General features: G+C 42.0%; 1 long non-coding RNA gene across 1 annotated transcript; it reads left to right on the plus strand.

The window, feature by feature from the left end:
• The first annotated feature begins 38 nt into the window (after nucleotides 1-38).
• Nucleotides 39-4,420, plus strand: LOC107138848. The gene is made up of 2 exons (XR_001503063.2): nucleotides 39-1,522; nucleotides 4,175-4,420. It is a non-coding gene; the product is annotated as an uncharacterized LOC107138848 (long non-coding RNA).
• The last annotated feature ends 4,953 nt before the right edge of the window (nucleotides 4,421-9,373 follow it).

Genomic DNA, 9,373 nt, shown 5'->3' on the forward strand with positions numbered 1-9,373 from the left:
CTTTTTTTTTTTTTTTAACATTTATTTATTTATTTTAGTTGTAGATAGACACATCCTTTATTTTTTATGTAGTACTGAGGATCGAACCCAGGGCCTTGCATGTGCTAGGTGAGCACTCAACCGCTGAGCCACAACCGAAGCCCCCCAACAACCTCTTATCTGAGTTTCCCAGTTAGGTATTCTCCATCCATGCAATGAGTGAGAAGACCAGATGTGACCCAGCTGCTCTCCGCCTGTAGGACATTGACTGGGTCCCCCAAGCCTCCATGCTGCTCATCTAGCTGCAGCAGATGAAATGCCTCCTCGCTTACAGCAGAAATACTTGGAAGTAACAACAATCAGTCTCCATTTCCTTGCCTCCTACCCACTCCTCAGTCCACCCCAATCTAGTTTCTCCCCATCACTTATCCAAAAGAGGCTCTTGCTAAACTCACCAGGACTTTCCACTTGAGCTAAGTGGAACCAACCTTTTTGGTCATCATCTTACTGCCGTCTCAGCAATGTCTGTCTCTTGGCCTCTCTTTCCCTTTGGTTTGTAGAATTCATCACTCTTCTATTTTTATTTCTGTTCTCTGGCTTCTCCATCTCTGTCTCCTTTACAGGCTCTTCTGTCTTGCTATTAGATGAAATTCTTTAAGTCTTGATCTGAGTCCTCATTCCATACTCTGTCCCTTGGTAATCTCATGCTCGTCTGGTTGAATTACCACCCAAATGAACATAGTTTGCTAATTTACATTTACTGCTATACCAGATCTGTGTTCATGTAAGTATCCATGTGATATCTCCTGGATGACTCAAAAGTACCTCAACCTGTCCCCAGCTGAATTCACTTTCTCTGCCCCCCCCCTTCCTTCAACCTGTTCCCCTTCCAGAGTTGACACCACCCTCAATTCCCACTACAGACACTTCCATAGAAGACAGATTAAAAGGTACCCCCAATGCCCCCATCTCCTAATACTCAGATTTAGTGCAGACCCCTTGCTTTGTTTGTGGTAATGTGTGATTCCTTTACACATGTTGGTAACACCCACCCTGCTAGGAGGCTCAGAGGAAGCTTCTGTCCCAGCCTACCTGGTTGCAGCCTTGCAAGGGCTCAGCTGGGACTGAAAACTGGGGAGTTGGTGCATGGACTCCAGGCAGAGGGATGTGGTGCTGTGCCCTGCAGCAGTGGGTATGAATACACTCTCCATCACAGGTTCTGTCTGCTTACCTCCCAAACGCCTTGCCTTGCAGCCCACCCCCGCCAAGTCTGTGTACCAGAACAGCCTCCTTTCAGCCTTCTCCCTCGCCCTCAATCCCTTCTGCTTCACTTTCTTTCCCTTGTCCCAGGACGTTTTCTCCTGTGGGGTCCTTGGCTTGTATAACAGCATCAAAAACAAACATTTGTTTGTTTGTTCATTCATCCAATATTTGGTGTCAGGTGCTGAGAGTACAAGAACGAGCAGAGCAAAGCCAGGCACGATTCCTGACCTCCAGCAACTTCCATTCTGACCGAAGACTGTCATTACAGAACTAACTGCATGTAAGTGTAAAATGGCAACCATGACAAAGTGGCAATGGGACAGGAGTCCAGAGGAACTGATGACCCAGCTGAAATCTGAGGGACAAAGGGAACTTACCCTGGGAAAGGGAGGACACTCCAAGCCACAAGGAATCACCAGATGGCATTCCAAAGTGGCTGTCCCATGTTGCATTCCCACCAGCAATGGATAAGAGTTCTTGTTTCATATTCTCATGAGCATTTGGTGTTGTCAGTGTTCTGGATTTTGGCCATTCTAATAGGTGTATAATTAACTAGCTTTTTATTGAAAAGAGATGAATCCCTAAAAGGATGGATTTTCTTCCTTCTTTCCTTCTTTCCTCATTCCCTCCCTCCCTCCTCTCTTTCTCTTTTTTCTTTTTGTACCAGGGATTGAACCTAGGGCCCTTTACCACTGAGCTACATCCCCAGCCCCTTTTATATTTTATTTTGAGACAGTCTGGCTAAGTTGCTAAGGTTGCTGAACTTGGTCTTGAACTTGAGATCCTCCTGCCTCAATTTGGGATTAGGGGTATGTGCCACTGTGCTGGGCCTGGGTGAATTTTCACAAAGTAAGCACACCTGTGTAACAAGGACCTAGATTAAAAAACAACATGCACCCCAGAAGCCACTTCTGGTTGTGACCTCCCAAGATCAGCACTCTGCCATAGAAGAGTTTTGTTGGGGTTTGATCTTTATGGAAGTGAGACCATACAGTGTGTGTTTTCAAATCTTTTCACTCAACTTTGCATTTATGAAATTGATCTTCATTGTTAAGAGTCATAGTGCACTCCCTCTTGTTGCTATGACATAAGCATTTTTATTTGCATGTACCTCTACTTATTTATCCATTCTCATTTATCTGAGTTGTGGCCAGTCAGGCAGTTACAAGTACTGCTACTAAGAACATTTATCTCATTTGGTTGGCACAGATCCTTATTTCTGCTAGGATATGCCCAGGGGTGGGGTGATCATAAGGTATGTTTATGTTCAGCTTAATGCTCTCTATAGTATGTGTTTTTATTGTGGTAAAATATGCATAATAGAAGCTTTACCAGTCTCCAAAACCTTTCATCAGTTCTTCTTTCACTATCTGTCTCCAAAACCTTTCATCAGGTCTTTTTTGTTGTTGTTGTTCCTTGTGCATGTGAGGCAAGCACCCTACCAACTGAGCTATACACAGCCCTGTCATCTCAGATTTTAATGAAACTTCATCCTCATTAAAAGCTCACTCTCCCTCCCTGCAGCCCTATAACTTTCATTGTTTCCTCTGCTGTCTTAGGCACCTCACAAACGTGGATTCCTACACTACTTGTTCTTTTCTCCTAGCATAATGTTTTCAAGATTCATCCATGTTGTCACATGTATCAGGACTTAATTACTTTTTAATGGCTGAATGATATTCCATTGAATGGATAGACCATATTTGTTTAAACATTCATTTGTTGATGAACACTTGACTTGTTTCCACCTTTTGGCTGTTGCTATGAATTTTGGTGTACAAGTATCTGTTTGAATCCCTGCTTTCAAGTCTTTGGGGTATATAACCACAAGTGGAATTGCTGGGTCACATGAGGATTCCATGTGTAGTTTTTTGTAAGAACCACTGTCCTGTTTTCTACAATGACTATACCATTTTATGTTCCCACCAACAACTGATTGTTTTATTTTTGATGACTGCTGGGCACAGTGGGACCCACCTGTTATCCCAGCTACTTGGAAGGCTGAGGCAGTAGGATCATGAGTTCAAAGCCAGCCTTAGCAACTTAAAGGCCTCTAAGCAAATTAGCAAGACCCTGTCTCAACATATAAAAAATAAAAGGGCTGGTGATGTGGCTTAGTTGTTAAATGCCGCTGGGTTTAATCCCCGGTAACAAATATGCATATATATATATAAAATCTTTAAAGATTATATTCATATTCATGTAAATCAATTTTTATAATTTCTATAATTAAAAAATAGTTAAATTCATAAAATTCATTAAAAGTTATTAATATGGTATCTAAAAAGCCAAGTGGTACAATGTTCAGGGAAAGAAGAAAAGTTAATGCAGACTTGAATTGCCATTGTGGGAGACAATTATGTTTGGCTAGAAAAAAATGTATTCTAGCTATTGAAATGACTGAGCCTCTTGATACTGAAATCATTAGAGCAAAATTTGCCATCAATTCAGAGCTAAAGAAGTCTCCTCTTCAAAAAAATGAAAAGAAATAAATAGAAAATTTAGAAACAAGTTATTATTAATATGAGCAAAAAAACTAAGGAAATGAATTTTTCTTTTAAATATTTTTTAGTTGTAGATGGGTACAATACCTTTATTATTTATTTTTATATGGTGCTGAGGATTAAGCCCAGTGCCTCACACATGCTAGGCAAGTACTCCACCACTAGCCACAACCCCAGCCCCCTAAGGAAATGCCTTTGAAATTAATTTTTTGAGTCTTCATTGTGGCTACTTTGTGATAATGTAAAAATGACTTTGATAGAACAGCAACTTGGTGAATGCAAGAAGCAGGTTCTGGAATATCTGTCCCACAGTGGGCAAAGATTTTCTCAACATTTATTTTAAATGTTTTAAGACAGAGTGAATTAATTGTGACTGACTCATTAATTCCATGTAATTTTTTTTCCTTTTCATGCATACCTTTCTGCAGGAATACAACAGAATCAATTACTTGCAATTTGAAAAAGTTGTCAAAGATTGGAAAAATTAAGCAGAATTTGTGACCATGAACGCTTTGTTTCAGTGTGATGCTTTTCTAAAATTAAAGTATCTTTCTAAAAATATTCAACTGATAGTTTAAAAAATGATGCTTTGCATTATGAAAAAGTTAGATAAACAAAAGTTCACCATTGAGGGTAGTTTAAATGTTACAAATAAGAAATCATTAGAAATCCAAGTGGTGCAATGTTTCCAGCCTTAGCTGATTTTATAGCTATTCATAAAAGAGGATGTCTTATTTGTATAGTAAAATTCACAACAAATGTAAAATGACTTAATTGCCTTAGAGCTGAAATACTATCAAGAAAAAAAGAAACAAATGCTTCTGATTACTTTTTTTTTTTTTGGTACCAGGGATTGAACTCCAGGGCACTCGACCTCTGAGCCACATCCCCAGCCCTATTTTGTATTTTATTTAGAGACAGGGTCTCACTGAGTTGCTTAGCACCTCCCTGTTGCTGAGGCTGGCTCTGAACTCTCCTGCCTCCTGAGCCGCTGGGCTTACAGGCATGCACCATGGAACCCCACCCTGATTACTTTTTGATGGTGCCCCAGGTACAGACCATGTGAACACAAGATACACTCATACTGAGAACGGTGTCATAATGATAAAAGGTACATGGATTTGATCGAAATGTCAGAAAAGACAGGCAGGTCTAGCACATGAAGTTAGGGGCTAGAGAACATACTGACATGAAAACTTCTTGTGGCCAGGTATAGGATGGTGGAGCAAACAGGACAGGCTGTACAACAGTTTGGCTAGAAAAACTGTGTTCAAGCTATTGAAATGACTGAGCCAGTGAAAGCTATTTCCCCCAGAAATAGCTTTGTGCCTTCCTCAGCTCATTATCTCAATATATACAAATGCTACTTTTGTGAAATGAAATTGAATAATCTTTCTTAGCATTACATATTTGTTTGTGTGTATATGAATTCAGTAAGCAGATAGACTATTCTCTGTTTTAAAAACAAAAAATACGTATGGACCCCATGGGAATCAAGGCCAAATACAATCAAGATACTTTACAAAGAATGGATAAATATGCATGAATAGCGAAAGCATTTTGTTGTGACCAGATAATAAATTATTATGTAATCTACCTGTGTAGGATGATTTGAGCAAAGTAGAAAAGTTAATAAAGCTATACTGCAAAAAATTATAAAGCTGCATGCTTAGTAGGCCCATCCCCTTGCTTACAACAAATAAAAGTAAACTTGAGGGCTGGGGCTGTAGCTCAGTGGTGGAGCACTTGTCTAGCATGTGTGAGGCACTGGGTTTGACCCTCAGCACCACATAAAAAATATAAAAAGTATTGTGTCCATCTACAACTAAAAAAAATAAAAAGTAAACTTGGAAGTATGTTTATCTGTTAAATTTTAGCAAAAGATATTAATATACTTCCTAAATTTTAAAATTTAAAAAGCATAGAAATTGGAAGTGAACCATCATTGGATGATAATGTTAATTATCACGGGAAAAGTGCTTATCAAATAGCAATTAAGTGGATGCCCTGGGATGGGGTTGTGGCTCAGTGGTAGAGTGCTTGCCTGGCAAGTATGAGGCACTGGGTTCAATCCTCAGCACCACATAAATGTAAAATAAAGATATTATGTCTAACCAAAACTTAAAAATAAATATTTTTTAAAAAGTAGATTCCCTAATTTTACATTTAAAATGGAGGTATAAAAAAATTAAAATATCTTTAGATTTTGAATTTTTCATTGGAAAATTTATATCCTTTTAATATATCTGATTCCCACAAGGCAACCATTTATTTGACATGTGTTCTGATGATTTAAGTCCTGCAGCAATTTTATCCAAAATAGTTTTAATCAGTAATTTGTAATAAAAAATGGATGTCTTATTTGGATCTTGTACCAATTCACAAATTTTGCTTAGTGCAATCTTATTGAACTTCAGAAATGGCCTTCTATCAGTCACAGCGTCATCTTTACAATAAATTTCAGCAAGCTGAAGTTAATAGAAAATTATTTAAGATTGAGAAACCAGCCTCTACCTCAGAGCAAAGCCTGTTCAAGGAAGGGGGCGTGACCTTGTCCTTGGAAAGACCCACAGAGCACTCCTAGGCACATTCCCACCCTGCTGAGTTGTTTATCTACAAATAATAGGAGAGATCTGCTGCGCCTGGTGTCCCTGACTCAGTCAGGCTAGGTGAGGACCCATAGCAACCCCCTAGCAGCCACCGATCAGCATGAGACAGAGAAAATACCTGGGGTGCCCGATGACCCCCCAGTAGTTTATGGTGTTGTGAAACCATGTAGTTCAGCATTACTCCCCTCGTGGCTTAAACCAATCAGTTCAAACGAATCCCCCTCTTGTACTAACCCATCACCCCAACCCAACTTGTTCCCGCCAGTGAATGTGCTAATCATGTTTTAGAGTTGTGTTATGATTTTCCCGCAGTGTGTGATGATTTGCTAAGAGATGCTAGGATATATGTGGGGTCCCTGCCTTCCCCAAAGAGTGTATAAAACTGCTGCAAACCCTGGGCTCGGGGCCTCTCAGCGTCACCAGTTGCTATGTGCGCAGAGGACCGAGCTAGCTCGCAATAAACACCTCTTTGCTGCTTACATCAATCTTGGTCTCTGGTGATCTTTTGGGGGTCTCGAATTCGAGCATAACAAGATCATCCCTTGATCAAAAGAAACTCACATGACATTTGTCTCAGTTGAAAATGAGGACTGGGGCTATGGCTCAATGACAGAGCACTTGCCAAATATGCACAGGCCTTGGTTTCAATCCCCAGCCCTGGAAAGAAGACAAGAGTGCTTGCCTAGCATGTGTGAGGCACTGGGTCGAATCGTCAGCACCACATAAAAATAAAAGTAAATGTATCCACACACACAAAAAAATAATTTTACCAAAATTGATGAGTTTGTTTCCATTAAAGTGAGGAAAATAAAATTCCAGTTTTTAAAAACAAACATAAATTGGTGGTACTGGGGACTGAGCTCACTGAGTTACATCCCCAGTTCTTTTTATTTTTAGAGACAGGCTCTCCCGGACTGCCTTGAACTTTGGATCCTCCTGCCTCAGCCTCCCAGGAAACTGGAGTTGTAGGTGTGTGCTATCACGCCCAACCTACACAAATTTTCCACTTTTCCCCCAATGGTTTTTTTGCCCACTTTTCTTCAGAGAGAAAAAAAAAAATTAAAAAATAAAAATTTCTACGAGGTGCAGTGGCACACACCTGTAATCCCAGGTAGGGAATCAGGAGGCTGAGGCAGAAGGATTACATCCTAGGCCAGCCTAGGTATTGAGGTTTCAGAAAAATAAGAAGAGCTGGAGATGTAGCTCAGTGGTAGAGAACCCAGGGTTCAGTCCCCTGTACTGCTAAAAAAAAAAAAAAAACCCAAACACATTTTTCCTTTGCTTAAGCCCCAGCGATGCTCAGCAGGGTAGTGAGACTGAGATAACTGGGAAGCAGAGTGAGGGAACCTTTGGGGTGACAGTACTGTCCAGTGTCCTGAGAAAGGTCTGAGTCACAGAGGTGTCTGCATTTGTCAAAACTCAGCCAACGTGCACCTACCAGCCAGGCATTTCATTGTTAAATTTTACATGAGAAAAAAACTGGGAGTAATGACCTCCAGTTAAGGACAGATATTCGGAAGCTTTTAGAACAACATGGATTCATGATGTGATGACGTGCTGCCTCACCAAAAGTGAGCCACAGAAGGGCGAGGCAGGGGACCCTGCTGTATACACACCTATTACACCACAACGCAGGAGAAGACCACCCACTCCAATTATAAATCAAGTTATAGCAAGACTGTAATTCTGACCAGCTGGGATTCTCTCCTGAAATCCGTAGGTCAGAGGACAGGACCCCGGCTCTCTAGGAGCATGGCTTTGTAGCACAAAAAGTGGCAAAAAGGGGGGTGTTTTGAGAACTTACAGATAACGGGATTTTGACAACCATAATACAAAGGCAAAGAGTATGTTAATGATGTAAATGGTTCAACATTTCAAGTTAGGGAGTTAATTTAGATCCCAACACCAGAATTTATGAGGCACCGCTAAGGTTTCAGAGAGGGCTGTTATCTGGTCAGGCATGGGGGAGTTCAAGGCACGGGCAGGCATTCCAAGCAAGTTTAGAAATCGCAGTAATTTATAGTGAAGCAGAAATTAACTTTTCATGACTTTGTGACAAGATGGCTTCCAATCTTAAGAGAGAATTAGGCTGGGCTCCTCATCAACACCCTCGTGGTGGAGTGGGGCGGGGCAGAGGGGGGTGGTGGTGCTGGTCCTCCACAGGCTGCCTTAATTGCTGGTCCATCTGAGAGTTGGTGAGGTCCAGGACCAGCTCCCACTAGCCTGCTGAGTCTCTCCAGGTGGGACATCAGGGCAGACCTGGCACTGGGAGAGGGGAGTATAGAATACACACCAAGAGCAGGTGAGGCCTAGGCTTCTTCCTCTCACCTCATTTTCCTTTCACTCTGCCAAGTGCAAGGTAAGGCCGAGGCTGACAGATTCACCAGAAAAGAAACAGGAGTCCAGGGCTGGGCACAGCTCAGTGGTAGAGAGTGCTCTTGCATGCACACACACTGAAGACAGGCAAGTGCTTCTTAGATTCAGTTTATTACTTGCACAAACAGGAAGAGTAGTCAAAGGGCCAGCTCCCTGCCAGATCGCTGGCGGTGACTTAGGAACAAAGCACCAAGCGTGCGTGAAAGAAACATCAATCAGGAGCCATTGGAAACGCCTGCCAATCAGCAAGGTCTCCCGACAAATCCTGGATTTCAACTCCAGCGGGACCAGAGACTCTAAAAACACCTTTTCCTGTCCCAAGCCCTTCCCTTCCTGCTGTGAGCCCAGTAAAATCGCAGTCTGGTCAAGCTCCCACACGGTTTCTCCTCAGCCCCTCTCTGTCCACTCTGTGGGTCTGATCAAGTTCCCCCAGGAACTGAGTCTCAAAAAAGCCTCGTTCAGCGGACTTTTAACTCTGCCTCCTTGAGTTGCCGCCGCTGCCCGACCGTACGTTCCCCATGGACCTTGAGCAGGGAGACATTGAAAAGGTGACCAGAGACTATGCCATGTGCATGACAGGGCACCCTGCTGCAGTGGAGTAATGCCACTGGAGGGGGTGAGCAGGAAGCCAGGGACCTGGTC

The sequence above is a fragment of the Marmota marmota genome, unplaced genomic scaffold, assembly GCF_001458135.2.
Source record: "Marmota marmota marmota unplaced genomic scaffold, marMar, whole genome shotgun sequence".
Taxonomy (NCBI): domain Eukaryota; kingdom Metazoa; phylum Chordata; class Mammalia; order Rodentia; family Sciuridae; genus Marmota; species Marmota marmota.